Source organism: Colossoma macropomum, unplaced genomic scaffold (assembly GCF_904425465.1).
Source record: "Colossoma macropomum unplaced genomic scaffold, Colossoma_macropomum, whole genome shotgun sequence".
NCBI classification, from domain to species: domain Eukaryota; kingdom Metazoa; phylum Chordata; class Actinopteri; order Characiformes; family Serrasalmidae; genus Colossoma; species Colossoma macropomum.
In genome coordinates, this window is record NW_023494793.1 from 44,252,873 (window position 1) to 44,269,460 (window position 16,588).

The window sequence follows — 16,588 nt, forward strand, 5'->3', positions numbered from 1 at the left end:
TCATGAAGTTGTTTTTATGAAAAAATCTGATACATGGTCATATATGCACGTGTATTGCAAAGGGTCAGGCATGCGTTTTAAAATATATGCACATATATGTAATGTGCATGTATCAAATACTGGACACATGCACTATATATGGATCGTACTGTATATCTGATACACGTCTGATGCATGGATCATACAAATAAGACAAACAGCGAAATATTTTTTAAAATTAAAAGCACCAGAAGCAAACATTCAGTAAAAAGCCCTATATAACATGAAACTAGTATAAATGCCATCCATATATGAATGTTTTCTACCATATATTGTTAAAAAAGTGTTACACATATATGTTTGTATTTGTTGATAAATGGCTGAAAAATATATTTCATGGCTAATCTCAAATAAAATGCCATATATGTTACAAATATGGCCATAGCTATGTGGCTGATGCATATAACGTTATGTATGTTAACTAATATAGCTTATGTCACATATTATAAAGCCATTTATTGGCATATATCAGATTTAAACTCTTTTAAACGCTCTAAAAACATATTAAACACATCCACTCCAGTTTTCCAGCTATAAAGACCTCCACATTATGAAAATAAAAACGAAAATGTTCCATAAAGTGTCTGCATTAAACTCCACTGCAAGCGTTAGCAAAACAACCGTTAGCACCCAGGCTAGCCGTCTCCATAGCAACAGTGGCACGTTTGTGTTAAGCGATGAGGACAGACGGAGAAAACAGCGGTAAACAGTGACATTGCCCACATTTATGGAACTTATTTGAGCTGATTCACGCAGCAGACATGTTTAACCTCAATCCCGGAGGTGGATCTAACCCGTGAGGGATCACTCTAAGGAGGTAAATGGGTTACAATGACCGAAGGAGTTTGTTTGAGGACAGCGTGTCTGCGCATGCGCTCTCTCCAGTTATGAGAGCGCTGGAATGAAAGTCATGTAACATTTAGGTCAAAGCGCATAACGCAGATAATTACAGATAATTCAGTCGACATAGGGTTTCAGTGGCTTCTTCTCTACGGATTTGGCCTCATTCACACTTTATAATGTGAGCCCAGATCTGCTGAGCATGTATAATAGCCTGTGTTTACCATTACACTCATGTTCATACTGCAAAAATGACCTCTGAGCGAGTGAAAACATCTTAAATATAGTCAATATGTCTACTATTTCTCATTATGAGGTTGTTGTAAGAATAATATAGGATTATTGAACTTATTCATATATTTTTAAGTATTATATATTTTTATATATTTTTTTTTTTATCTGGTGAAAGTGTCTTATTCCATTGGCAGATCATTTTACTTCAAAAACAATGCAGATAATTTTGCTTATTTCAAGAAATAATGTTTGAAACAAGTAAACAGATCTGCCAGTAGAATAAGACACTTTAATTAGATAAAAGTATTCAATATTAGTTTAAAAAAAATCTAGAAATAAGTGACATAATAGTATAATATTCTTACAACAACCCCGTAATGAGAAAGATTACATGGATTGAGTAGATATAAGATGTTTTCTTTTGCTAAGATATCATTTACTGCAGTGCATGTCCCTCTTCCAGTAGCAGGCCCAGTTATGTCATTTTATTGTACCTCTTACAAAACACATTGTGGTGATATGAAATGCTCCACTTTCCTTTTTTATATAACACTTGGTCTGCTTCACACCCTGTCCTGTTTAACATGTGTTTATTTAAGTATTTGGCTTCTCATTTCAACACTGGCAGGATGGGGTTGGGCCCACTGAAGCAAAGTGTATATAAGGAACTTGTTTGGGCAGCAGCTTTACTGAGAAATGTCTAGGCACCACAGGTAGAACATGCAAATCATTTAACTACAACAGTGCCAACAGTGTGATGATGACTTTGCTCAGTGGGATGACTGAGGATATTATAGATCACCTATTGGCTTTTACATCCTGACCATCATTGACCTTAATTGTCCATGAAATCAGTTTAAAAATTGGCTCCACTACCTTTTAACTTCCACCCACTAACTGGCCACTTTATTAGAAACACCCACCTTGTGCTTCCACTATCTGGCCAGTTTATTAGAAACACCCACTGTGTTGCTTTCACTAACAGGCTGCTTTATTAGAAACACCCATCTTGTGCTTTCACTAACTGGCCACTTTATTAGAAACACCCACTGTATGCTTCCACTAACTGGCCACTTTATTAGAAACACCTACCTTGTGCTTCCACTAACTGGCCACTTTATTAGAAACACCCACCTTGTGCTTTCACTACCTGGCCACTTTATTAGAAACAACCACCTTGTGCTTCCACTAACTGGCCACTTTATTAGAAACACCTACCTTGTGCTTCCACTAACTGGCCACTTTATTAGAAACACCCACCTTGTGCTTCCACTAACTGGCCACTTTATTAGAAACACCCATATTGTGCTTCCACTAACTGGCCACTTTATTAGAGACACCTACCTTGTGTTTCCACTAACTGGCCACTTTATTTGAAACACCTTCCTTCTAGGTGTCTACTTTGTAGATGAACAGTTACAGACTGTAGCTCATCTGTTGACAATTTATCAGTCAGCATCTGCAGCATTTTGATTAGCTGGTGTGAAAATGTATTTAAAAGAAATAAGAAGACACTTGATTTGACATTTAATTTTAGGTTCAGATTAGCATTGAGTTCTTTGTGTATTGCTCTGTGTGAGGGCATTCGCAAGTGTTATTGTTCAACCTTGGATATTCTAAAACATGCATTTCTAAATGAATGCAGCAGGGGGAGCCATAGTAACATATATTAAGATGCTTTGTCCTCTAGCAGAACAGATGCAACAAAGCCTCTGCCTGATGAATCAAAATCGGTTCACAGGTCTGGTACTGCAGTGGATAAACTGCAGCAGTGTTTTAACGCCCTACACTCGGCTTTTTACAATCATAAACAAGCTTTAAATGTTGCACTCATGCACACACTAATCCAATCATAATTCCTGCAATTATCTGATTATTCAAATTGTCATGTAAACACCATACTCCGATCTAGAAATCCGATTAAGAAACCCGATAAAGAGGCTGGATTTTAGTTCAGTAATCAGATTTCTCAGTGCATGTAAACTCTCACTCCGATTTCTATCAGATTTCTCAGTCTGCTCATGTGCGAGATCAGACGGTGGATGTCAGAGACGCAGCAAAACACTAGCCACGTTTACATGCAGCCTGATAATCCGTTAATAATCCGACTAATAGCTCAATCGGAATAGAACACGTCCATGTAAACACCTCAATCGGAATAGTCTAGCCCGATTGAGGCCATTCGGAATACAATTTCTGTCCGATTGAACGAGGTGGGTAAACCTCTAAATAATCCGTTAAATAGAAGAATAATAGCCATGTAAACGCCTGAATCCGATTACATCCCAATCGGAATGTGTAAGCATGTTCTACGCATGTGCGTCGCGTCATGGCGAAAGTTTATACCGTTCAACATGGCGGAGCAGAAACTGGTCTGCAGAGGAGACGAAGTTTATGCTCTGGTCTTTAAAAGACGGCGGTGGGACGGACGTCCAGCTTATGAGTCTCAGAATATGACGTCTTCCTCTCGCCGCTTCCTTTATAAGTGCGTGTGAAGCACGTTTTCCTGAGTTTGACATCATTTTAAAGCAATTAAAACACAAGCGCGCCAACTGGAAACTCATATCACGCGGACTAGACCTCACGTGATGTTCGCTGTCATGGTAATGTTTACTCTAAGGGCTACTCCACGCATGCGCGTCATTTTGCATCGGATTACTTGTAGTGCTCATGTAAACGAAGATTTTCCATCAAATTGTTGAATAGTGTGCATATAAACACCTCAGTCTGAATCTGTAATCGGATTGTATTCAATCGGATTGGCAAAAATCTTTGCATGTAAACAAAGCCACTGTTGGAGCGGCGCTGAAACCAAACACGAAATAAAGGATTTAAATATTCTTCATCTTCTAGATGATGTGTGTTCATATTTTCAGGTGAAGCGGCGCGATGTTTAAAATAAGCTGTTCATGAAGTTTGAGTTTTACGTTATGTTTACGTCACGTCTTCTTCTGAGAATCTATTGGCTGGTTGTAACGCAGAAATCTGATTACTGTCTGACTCATGTTTCCCCATTACGTGATTACTCAAGAGCATGTAAACACGTTGATCGGCTTACTGACAAAATCTGATTTTCTGCTGTTATCGGATTATTGAGTGCATGTATACGCACTCATTGATCTTAATGCTTTTAAAATCACAACCCTGAAGAGATCTGACACTGAAAGAGTTAGTGAGTACAAATACCTTACTTGGCATGTGGCTAGACGATAAACACCATATTTACCACAAATACCATATTAACATGCTAACATGTAAACTATGGCTAAAACCTGGCTTTCTGTATCGAAACAAACTCTTTCCCAGTGTGCACAAGAAAAAAGATGGTGAAAGCAGCATTATTGTCTACCCAGGATTATGATACACAGAAATGTGTCTGCAAACTCCTCTGAAATCTCTAGACTCCATTCTCCACTCTGCTAATCCTATATTAGATATCTGTGAGTGTCAACAGTACGAGAACCTTTGCTTGGATCATTTTCCCCAATTAATAAATGACCAAATCTAATCTTTTTGTCTTGTTTGTTTAATTTGGTTCTCTTCATCTACTATTAGGACATCTGATGAAGTTTTAGGTCAAATTTATGCAGAAATATAGAAAATTCTAAAGGGTTCACAAACTTTCAAGCACCACTGTACATCACAAAAATGCAGTGACTCAGTCAGCCAAGAGCTTTTACTGAACTGGCAAAATCTGCTTTTCGCTGCAACAATGAGCTGGAATTCATTACGGGAAACGTTTCACTCGCTGGAGTCATGAATGTGATGATTTTACACTTTTAGTCTCTAAACACCTCCACTCTGCCCCACACTGCTTTACCTGATTATAGTTATATTTTAACAAGATTTTGGCATATTTTATTTATTGTTTCACTTTTATTATTCTTTTTCTTTATTTTATTATTAACTTTTACTTCTTAGCTAGTGCCAAGTTATTGTTTTACATAGTTTATTCCTTTATTTATCTCATTACCTATGGACTTTTATTTATTCAAACCCCGTTTCAACTGTTATTTATTAAGTTATTATATTGTTGCAGTTTTTATGGTTTATTTTGATTTTATAGATTTTTTTTTACTATTAAATTTACTATTATGATTATTCTTATTACTTTTTTAGCGTTTGATATGTTTTTACAATAAAAAAGGCTTTTTTGTATTTGCTCAGCTACATTGTAAATGATCTTTTTAAATGAAATTTTTAAGTTTAAATAAAAGTTGATTGATTGACTAATATTTTGTGAGGCATAACTATACACTGGCAAGGGGAGTGTGTTTTGTGGAGAGTGTCCTATGGGGGAGACCCTGAGCCAACAGTACATGACTGAAGTGCCCTTGAGCAAAGCACCTAACCCCCAACTGCTCTCCGGGCGCTGTGGATAGGGCTGCCCACTGCTCCTAGTGTGTATGTGGTGTTTCACTGCAAGGATGGTTTAAATGCGGAGATGAAATTTGTGTAAATTATATGGGGCACTTATAAATACCAGCTCAATATAATACAACGCTATCTGGAGCCTCTAAGGTGATTTTTATAAGACATCTCAGTGTCATATTTATGTTACTGATTACTTTCAGTGCTTTAGAAATCAATCACCTACTTTTAAATCAGTAGAAGATAAAGATTTTGACTTTTTTTCCAAAACATGTTTTTAACCACCAGGTGTCACTAATGTGCACTAATGTACCTTTTTCAACACAATTTAAAGAAAAGCTTCATTGATTCAGAAAGCTACATTTCATTTCTGGAGAGGAGCCTAAACGTTAAAAATTTCCATTTAAGGTGGCTGAGCACATGAACACGTTTTAAGCACAAACTGTGTCCTTCCCTGACTCTTCTTCTGCACAACAGAGTCCACCTCTTTGTTTCTACACTCATTGTCCACTTTATCAGCTCCACTGACCGTATAGTTTCACTCTGTAGTTCTACAGTTACAGACTGTAGTTCATCTGTTTCTCTGCATACTTTGTCACCCTGTTCTTCAGTGGTCAGGACCCCCACAGGACCCTCACAGAGCAGGTACTATTTGGGTGGTGGATCATTCTCAGCACTGCAGTAACACTGACGTGGTGGTGGTGTGTTAGTGTGTGTTGTGCTGGTCTGAGTGGATCAGACACAGCAGTGCTGCTGGAGTTTTTGTCCACTCACTGTCCACTCTATTAGACACTCCTACCTTGTCAGTCCACCTTGTAGATGTAAAGTCAGAGACGATAGCTCATCTGCTGCTGCACAGTTTGTGTTGGTCATCCTCTAGTTCTTCATCAGTGGTCACAGGACGCTGCCCACAGGACGCTGTTGGCTGGATATTTTTGGTTGGTGGACTATTCTCAGTCCAGCAGTGACACTGAGGTGTTTAAAAACTCCAGCAGGACTGCTATGTCTGATCCACTCAGACCAGCACAACACACACTAACACACCACCACCACGTCAGTGTTACTGCAGTGCTGAGAATGACCCACCACCCAAATAGTACCTGTTCTGGGGGGGTCCATGGGGGTCCTGACCACTGAAGAACAGGGTAACAAGGTATGCAGAGAAACAGATGGACTACAGTCTGTAACTGTAGAACTAGAGTGAAACTATATGGTGGAGCTAATAAAATGGACTTAATGAAGTGCTCAGTGAGTGTATATAACATCTAACAGCAAAATAATGAAAAAGTAATTACGGTTCTATATTCAACCATGAACACTGTATGATTAAATGGTTCTTTACATTGTGAATCTTCTTCAGATTGATGGAGAATGTGTTGTATAAGGTTCTAAATAGAACTTTTTTTAAAAAGGGTTCTATGTAGCCCCAAAACGGTTTCTTCCATTATTACAAGCTTGGCATCGTGACAGTGGAAGAGCCCTTTTGCCTCTCGCTACTGGCTCATTCGGCCGTGAATGTGCAGGAGCACCACAGGTTCCCTAACCTCCAGCCCACGACTGCCCCATTGCTGGTTTTCTTTTTTTCTCATAACACTCAGATTGAAGTGTCTCTAAAAAAACCTCCGTTTGGAGGGTCATGTAGCTCTAACACTTCACCCTACACCTCAATCTCAACAAGAATCAGGACACCCTACACCTAGATGTGAAAACACAAAACAGAGGGCTAAGGGCTGAGTGGTAGGGGCGAGGGGTGAAATGGGATCAGGCCTTAAATTGTCAATATAATTTGGTCCTTTTTGGTCGCAGGTTCCGCTCAGCCATGTGTTGAGGCTGAACAGTCGTGAAAACATTACTTCCTCAAGCTGGAAGAGGCTCACAGAGAGGATTTAAATATTCTTCATCTCTGATCTGATTTATGTTCATAGTTTCAGGTAAAGCGGTGCCAGGTTTAAAAGCAGCAGCATGAAGTTTGAGATTTACTTTACGTTTACATCACGTCTTCTTCTGTGAGTTTATTGGCTGGTTGTAAAGCAGAAATCTGATTACTGTCTGACTCACGTAGACTTGGAGTTTCCCCATTATCTGATTACCCAAGAGCATGAAAACACGTCGATCGATTTACTGAGAAAATCTGATTTTCTGCAGTAGTGTAGTGCAGGTGTACGCACGCACTGATGAACTTTTAAACTGTCAACTTCTCGTGTGTATTAACCAGTTCAGTGAAGTCCTTCTTTAGGATTTCTGACTCGTCTATGCAAATGTCATATTTGCCCACAAGCAAAATGATTGATTGATCACCCTGTGCTGGGAGAGAGTGTTGGGGAATTCCTCAATATTCACAGTCAGTCACGTTGAGGAGACGGTTAGGTCTTGTGTCTCTGCCAGTATTTGCTTTTCATAGTCTTTTTCTAGTCTTTTCATAGTGTTTTCATAGTCATAGTTTGCTTTTCATGGTCTTTTTGTAGTTTTTTCATAGTCATAGTTTTCTTTTTGTAGTCTTTTCATAGTCGTTTCATAGTCATAGTTTGCTTTTGTAGTCTTTTCATAGTCGTTTCATAGTCATAGTTTGCTTTTGTAGTCTTTTCATAGTCACAATTTGCTTTTCCTTTTCCAAGACTGATCATTATAAATTAAACAAACAGACAACTGAATAATACTAATTAGTCTAAACTACTCTAAATTATTGTAAATATTGTAGTAATAACAATCATAATAATAGCTGAGGGCCTGGTACATTTGCACTATGTAGGCTTCCACTCTATCTATCTCCCCAGGTCAGACGGCTGGCAGCGGCACTTGTAATTCCAATTACTGGCCAGGGATGTTTAAAAGCTTAAAAGTATAAAAGCTTTCGTTTCGTTTTGTTTTGTGTAGCTAAGTACATTTGTTTCAGAGTAAGGAAGCATGGTCCTGTTTTCTTTTCTTTGGGGCCGTCCACTGTTTGATTCTTTCAGACTGTTGCTAGGCAACATAGCACAGTTTTTATTGTGGTTAGTTTTAATAAAATGGCTTTGTGTGTTTGGTTCTCACTCTATTTTCCCTGCCTTACCAGTTTAACCGCTTAACTGTCACATCACAGGACCAAAAGTGAAACAAGGATGAAGAGCACAATTAATAAAAAACACTTAAAATGTGTTTGTAAGCACACCTGCCTCATTTCTTTCCTCACTCACCGCCTATAATACAGCTCTCCTCCCCCCCATATCTGTCAGCCTTGAGTCTCCATTTTTTGATGCCTACCATAAGAACACAAACTGATCTTTGAACGTAAACACAGACTTAACATCATCCTCCCTCCCCAATGCTTTAAACCTACAAGCATATCATGTTATCTATTAGCATGTTGACCTTAAAAGCAATGCTCTATAGGTGAGCTAAGATGTTAATAGCAAATACTTACTACGCCCTCAAAACAAAACCTAATGTTATGCCATTAGCACCCATTCCGACTGTTCTTTGATCAGGATAACTGAGGAATAATGTATAACAGACGGTCGGATCAGCTAGATTTAAAGCAATTTAATCTCAACTATTATCTACCACAACCACAGATCATGTTAATGTTAACTAGCATTATTCCCAGCCTCAGACAAAGTGATATGCACTGTGTACACAGTCTATTGCGCTGTCGACTAACACACACCAAACTCTCTGTATTAAATGTAATCTTATGCAGTAACATGTACAAATCTGCACTAAACACATTAAAAGGTGTATATTTACTTGTAGCAGCTCTCCAGCTTAAAATGTTGAGTTGACAGCAACTTTAAGCTCCTGTTTCCTTCTCTGGGTCAGGCAAGTTTTTTAGAACAGAAAGAGGGGCAATGATATTTCCAACAATATTGGGGGATTACATGGCCAAGTTATAATTATTGAAGAAGTGTTGTATGGTTGATTGATGGAGGTGACATCCACTCTGGAAGTTACACCGATGTTAAAACAACTCATGCATAATCAAACAATGGAATCATTCAAGTAACGTTGCTGCTGTCACTATTCATCATCTTGTTTATTTGATTTAACAGATGCACAGGTTTTTCCTTGAACTGTAACTTTTTCTGCATCAGGAGTCACAGAACCGGTTCACTGGTCTCAGAACACTCATAGTCACAAGGGCTTATTTTTATCACAGGTATTTTTACCACCTGATAACCAAAAGTGAGGTTTGACAGGCATTCTTGAAGGAGTGCAGGGACCTGAGGGAGCCCCTTTCTACTTTTGATGTCCACACACTTAGTGTGAAGTCTTCCTCCTCAGCAGAAACAGATTGATAGGTAGGGACAGATTAGAAGGATGCAGAGTGGCAGTTTATGGCACACCCAATTCCTCCACAATGGTCTTTCTTCTACAGGCTCGTGAGCTCAACTCTGCCCCACTGTTCAAATAAGAACAGCCCTTTTCTGAAACCCTAACCTAATCCACTTCCAGAAATCATTGTCTGGGAACACTGTTCACCGTACAATCCACAAATACAAGTTAAAGCTGTATCATGCAAAGAAGAGGCTATATGTGAACACGATCCAGAAACGCCACCGTCTTCTCTGGGCCAAAGCTCATTTAAAATGGACTGAGGCAAAATGGAAAACTGTGGTCAGATTAATCCAAATTTTAAATTCTTTTTGGAAACCACAGACACTGTGTCTTGTGGACTCAAGAGGAGATGGACCATCCAGCCTGTTATCAGCGCACAGTTCAAAAGCCTGCATCTCTGATGGTCTTGGGTTGCATTAGTGCCTATGGCGTGGGCAGCTTACACATCTGGAAAGGCTCTGTCAGTGCTGAACAGTATACAGAGGGTTTAGAACAACATATGCTGCCATCCAAACAGCGTCTCTTTCAGGAAAGGCCTTGATAGTTCAGTAAGACGATGCTAAACCACATACTGCATCCATCACAACAGCATGGCTTCACAGAAGAAGAGTCCAGGTGCTGAACTGACCTACCTGCAGTCCAGACCTTTCACCAATAGGAAATATTTGGCGCATCATGAAATGAAAGATCCAGCAAAGAAGACCCAGAACTGAGCAGCTAGAATCCTACATCAGACAAGAATGGGACAACATTCCTCTCCCAAAACTCCAGCAGTTGCAATTGGTTTCTTCACTTCCCAGATGTTTACAGACTGTCATTAAAAGAAGAGGGGATGCTACACAATGGTAGACACGGCCCTGTCCCAACTTTTTTGAGATGTGTTGCTGTCATCAAGTTCATGTTCTATTGCGTTAGCACAAAAACTAATTCATAAGTGATAAGCAACAATATATTGACTGAGGAACATTTCTCTGTTTAGTAATTTTTAGAAAGAAGATGCCACAGCTCACCCTTGTTTTCTACTGGCTGACGCTTCCAAGGTTTGCAAATTCGCAGGGTTAAAGTTGGCTTGGAGTGAAATTTAACGCTAACAGAAACATTCATTTTTCTCATTTTTTGATTTTTCATCAGCTGCTCGCCAATTTTTTATCTGTATTCAATAAAGTATATGGTATATATCTTCATAGCAAAAAAATTAAAATGAGAAGACAGAGGCTGATACAATAAAGCTTGGATATAAAATAAGCATCCAGGAAAGGCTGAGTCCCTAATGAGCAAGAATGGGTCAAGGCACTCCACTTTAACAAAAATGCATCAGCAAAAAAAACCCAAAAAGTTAAAAAACAATGTTCCTCAGTCAGCCAACAACATCTGTCACTTCAGCCACAAATGCAAGACTGTTCTATGCACAATGGAAATCATATACTGAGAACATCCAGACTGTTTATGGAAATGGACATTGTATTCTCCAGGCCAAAAAAGAAAAGGACCATCCAGACTGTTACCAGCGTAAAGTTCTAAATCCAACGTCTGTCATGTTGTGGGTGGGTAATAGTGGGTGCACATCTGTGAAAGCACCATTAACACTGAACACATTTTGGAGCAACATATGCTGCCTTCAGATGATCTGTTTTTCAAGGACATCCATTACATATTTCATTACCACAACACCAAGAAACATTCTTCACACGTTACAACAGCATGGCTGCTTAATCAGAGAGTGGCCTGCCTAGCTTTTGAAAATGTGTGGTGCATTATTCTCAATACTGGATCAGTTTGTGTCTTCAGTCCCCAAGAGATTATTAAATGCTTTTAAAAAGAAAGCAGGCAAAGACTTTTGGATCATTGTCTGTTTTGTCTGCTTCAAGCCATATAAGGCTCCAAAGAGCCCCCAATACATCCACTTCTTCCAATTCCAAAAGGCTTAAGCTTAAAGTCAAAGTCAAAGTTTATTTATATAGCAGTTTTTACAACAGGTGTTGTCACAAAGCAGCTTTACAGAAAAATCCAGGTCTGAGCCCCCATGAGTGTCGCCAATGGCGACAGTGGCAAGGAAAAACTCCCTAAGAGCAACAGGAAGAAACCTTGAGAGGAACCAAGACTCAGAAGGGGAACCCATCCTCCTCTGGTCGACACCAGATAGCAAACAGTGTTAGTATAAAGTATTATAGTACAAAACGGGGAAAACAGGTGGAGCAACGGTTAATTAGATAGTTTGAGTTCATGCAGTAGCAGGAGGGTCAGTTCATGCAGGTGAGGTTTGCACAGCATTGTACAGCATGAAGCTCCATGGTGGTCAGAATGGTGCAGATCAGCCAACAGAGATGGAGCTCTGGTGACTCCCATGTGGCGACTCAGGCAAAGGTCGCTCAGGGGCTCAAATAAAGAGAGAGAGAGAGAAATTGATTAACAGGACAGGTCAGTTTATGGAGAGATATTAGTGAGATAATAGTGCAACAACTGATATTGGCAAAATGCTTGTGCAAACAGAAATTTTTTGAGTCTAGTTTAAATGTAGAGAGTGGTCTGAGTCCCTGAGTTTGGCACATTGTTGGCTACTAACATAGAGGCCTGGATATGAAAAACTTGCCTCCGCTATTGATTTTGTGACCTCTGATCAGGTCCTGTACCATCAAATAAATGCAGCTAAATTAAAAATATAACGTATGAAGTAAAAATAGTACAAATTCAAAACTCTAAAGTAAATTAAAACTGTTTTCCTGTCATGGCATTCAGCCAAGAATTTGGCGCACCCACCCATATCCCTGACACTGACTAGAGGTTTCCAGTTTCAGTTGAATGAATGCTGCCACCTCAGCCACATCAATTTAGTTCCTACAGCAAAGTTTCTTCTTGATTAAAACCCTTTCAAGGGTGTGTTTGCTTGGAACAATCCTGTTCAATTCAGTGACTAAGACTAAGATCTCATGATTCATAAAACCACATTTGACATATTCTTTCATGTGTTCACAATCCATTTGATAGGCTGCCTCTGGCTTTGTGTGATTAAAATCTGAAGAAGGCTCAAATTCCATACATTGAACAGACCAGTACACACATGGTCTATTTATCTCAAAATAAGTAAGTATAAAGTCTTTGATGCACACGCATCTTATAATTACAACTTCACATCTGATAATGACTCACAATCTCAATGACTTAGTATCTGAATAATGACTCACTGTCATAATTATGAGTTACAATATTATAATTATGGCTCGGTATTTTATTATTACAACTTCATGTCTCATAATTATGTTACATGTTATCATAATTAACTACACTGTAAAGAAAAGGCTCGCCAGATCTACCTAAAAAAAATTACTTTATGTGGAAACAAGCCAATAAATTAGTTTTATTCAACCTAAATAAATACTTTGAATTCACGATTCTTTCAATCAACGTAATTTGAGTCGAATAAAACGAATTAATTTACTTGTTACCACATTACTCTTATTATTATGCCACACTATTTTTTTCCTGAGGTGGAAATTGGCTGTTATAGGCTCTGAGTTAAACCATTCACCAAAGTAAAATACTATATGACACAATCTAGCAAATCACCTGCTAAGCTTTACACATACATGGACAGACTTTTCAGTCTATCACAGTCAGTCTTTGTGAAACTTTGTGACTTTTCGTTTTTCACAGGTATCATTTTTGTGTGTGTGTAACGGAGCCCCACCCTCCCCCTGAGGATCGAAAGTGAACTTGCGCCATTTATATAAGAGGAGCTCCAAACGTACTCAGTTTCCTTTATCCTGAGACCTCGGATCAGGTAAGCACTTTCATTTTTGTTGACTGTGGAATTAACCGTTAAAATGACATGCAAATTAAAAAGATGCTTTTGGCCAGAAAGGTATGCACATCTGTCATGGACGGTGTTTGTGCTGGCTTTCACAAAGTCTCTGGATGTTGAAAGTGTGGCACGTTACATCCTTTGCTCTGGTGATAACTCTAAGGACACCTCACAGACATTACATCAAATAATCTTTTTAAAATGTAACCACCAATGTTGCCTACAGTTGGAGGGAGATGCAACTATTGAATTTAGCAATACTATAAAATGAGCTTTATTATCTGTGGTAAAACTAAACCTGATAGCCACGACATTTTACTTTACAATGGTTAAGAATGCTTATGCTTAAAAATGCCATGCCAACAAGAAATCAGTCAGTTTGTGGCCTTAGATTACATGATTTAAACACCTGCACCCCTGGTGACACAGCTGTTTTAGGCTATATATTGAATAGTACTCACTGTAACTATTATTTAATGCAACTTTTAGGTTCCCTGTTTTAATTATTACAATAAATTAATGAGGCACAGTGAGGAAAACAATAACGCTCTGTAAAAATTGTTAATAAGAGCTGCTTTTCAACTGCATTATTGAAGATGTTCTCTCTCATCCACTTGTAACAGATTGAGGGACCTAGACGCACCTGTCTGAGCAGCTCCTGAAGAAATCGTTTCGAAAGGAGAATTTTGCCAAACTACTCATATATCGACAAAATATACGGTAGGCTATAATTCATATATCGTACGTAACTCATTTCAGTGTTAGAGGAAAGCTTAGGAGAAATGATGACTAATAGCCTAAAAATCCATTTGTATGTATTCATGTTAGGAACACGCCATGTGTTTGTTACTCACCTCTATATTATAAGAATTAGTTTACATCACCAGAAGATATGTAAGATTTAGAAATCAGCTTTGAATTTTAAGGGTCACTATCACTTTTAGTCTACTTGTGAGTATTTCACTTTCACTTTCAGGCTACTTGAAGGTCCACACCACCGCCCAGCCGTATTATATTGTTACAGGCTATATATAAAACTGATTGTGATAGTAATGTGGCTCCAGAGCTGCATGCGGCTCTTTTACTGTCCTGTTGTGGCTCCACAGCAGAATCAGATTTGTAGGTATAAATAAAATAATCCTCCTTTACAGTAAAATAAAGCTCTGCTGATCGTTCAACACAGTTTAACAATAAATGGTCTTAAACTCTGGAGTTAATGTAGAACTGCTAATTCACCCTTTAACCCTGAAGATCAGTGCAGACTGCTGGTCACCATAGCAAATCTGCAACGAGAAACTGTCAAACAATAGAAAGCCATGAAGCTGAAGTTTCTCATTCACCAGCTTCTTGTTCAAATTTTCCTGTTCCTCTATTTAAGGTGGAACAGGAAAATTCAAACAAGATGATGCTGAATGAGAAGCAACTCCAGCCTCCAGCCCAAGTCAAACGTTGAGAGATATTCTACAAAAAACTGTTCTACTTTTGTGGAAAAGTTTCCTGCTGGAGATGCGAGAAAAGCAGCTATAGCTGAGCTAAAGCTTAAAGCAAAGTAAAGTAAGTCGTTCATTTATATTTTTTAGTCTATACTAGAACGTCAGCACATACTGAGACACATTTACAGCCAAGATGGTAAAATGTTACGTCAATAAAATGGACATTAAATGTTGTGGCTCCCAAGTTGGTTTGATTTTTGTTGGAAGGACAAACTGGCTCTTCTTAACATTTGGGGTGCTGAGCGCTGGTATAAGCTTTTGGTCCTGGTTCTGTACTGGAACCAGTACAGGTTATGTACTTTTTCTATTAACCTTTGTTTATATTGTGTCTCTTTGTCAAATACTTTCAAAATATCATTAAACCTTGAATGTGTCAGAGCACATCTGCACGTTTTATATGTTAATCAGAATTAAACATTCTTATTTAAGAAGTAGGATTGGCCCCACTTGATGGGGGCTCCCAAGTGGCACAATCGTCTAAGCGTTGGCCCTGTCATCAGGAGATTGCGAGTTCGATCCTGTAGCCGGGAGTCCATCTCTATCTCTGGGTGGGTAGGATGGCCAGTTGACGCAACAGATCTGGCGGTTGGCGCTCTGCTCCGAGCGCGTCCAGCTGTGCAATGACGTTGCGTGAGCGGCAGTTTGAAAAGATGTGGTGGCTGGTTTCTCAGGTGTCAGAGGAAGCCTGTGTTAGCGTTCATCCTCCTAGCGTTGGTAGTATCGTGTGATTGAGGAAGTCCTAACTAGAGTTAAAAAGGCATATAAAATGGATTCATGTCTTTGAAGGAATTTCAAATAAAAAAAAACAAACAAAAAAAAAACAACAACATGCTTAACCCCTAAAGCATAGCCTTTGGAGCCTGTAATCAGGGGAGGAGCCTTACACACATAGCCAGCCTTAGCTTTAGTCATTATGATCCATATTAATACATGATTGAAGGTCTGTAATGTGAAAATCACTAATAATTGCACAATTAGTTGTAATAATACACAATAAACACTTTAAGAGCCTGTTATGCAAATTATTGAGCATGATTTACCACCTAGGGGCTTCACCCACAATCAGCTTCTGTCTCTGGTGTTCTTAACTAACTCGAGCTGCAGCACTGCTCTGCCTCAGGGTGGCGCTGTAGCAGACTGGTTCATCCAGTTGGTCCTTCATAGTCTAGAAACTGTAACTCTGCCCGGATTCCTCTGAAAAACTTTACAATGAGCTGCAGCAGATCTGTAAATCTGAAAACTCGCCCAGTTTCCCAAGAGTTTGGAGTGAAGAGTGACTGTTCCTCATTTCTCACAAGATTTTTGTGATCTGCGAGTACTGTGAGGGAGGGGTGGGATCCAACCAGTGTCGCCGGACCTCAAGAGCCTTTTTGCTGGGCAGAAACTCCTTAGTCCCTGCGTCATAATTTCTCTCTGCATCAGTCAGTTTGTGTGAGAAAAAGGCACGAATGTAATTTTGAGGGTCTCCTAGTCTTTGGGAAAGTACAGCTCAGATTCCTGA

At 39.1% G+C, this 16,588-nt stretch overlaps 1 protein-coding gene across 1 annotated transcript in view; it reads left to right on the forward strand.

The window, feature by feature from the left end:
* Window positions 1–694: 694 nt before the first annotated feature.
* Window positions 695–16,588, forward strand: part of LOC118813990 (guanylate-binding protein 1-like) — a 36,597-nt gene continuing 20,703 nt past the window's right edge. Inside the window, exons 1-3 of the mRNA XM_036579650.1 lie at window positions 695–856; window positions 13,447–13,573; window positions 14,218–14,314. The gene's annotated coding sequence lies outside the window, so the exon portion shown is untranslated. The remainder of the gene's footprint in view (window positions 857–13,446; window positions 13,574–14,217; window positions 14,315–16,588) is intronic.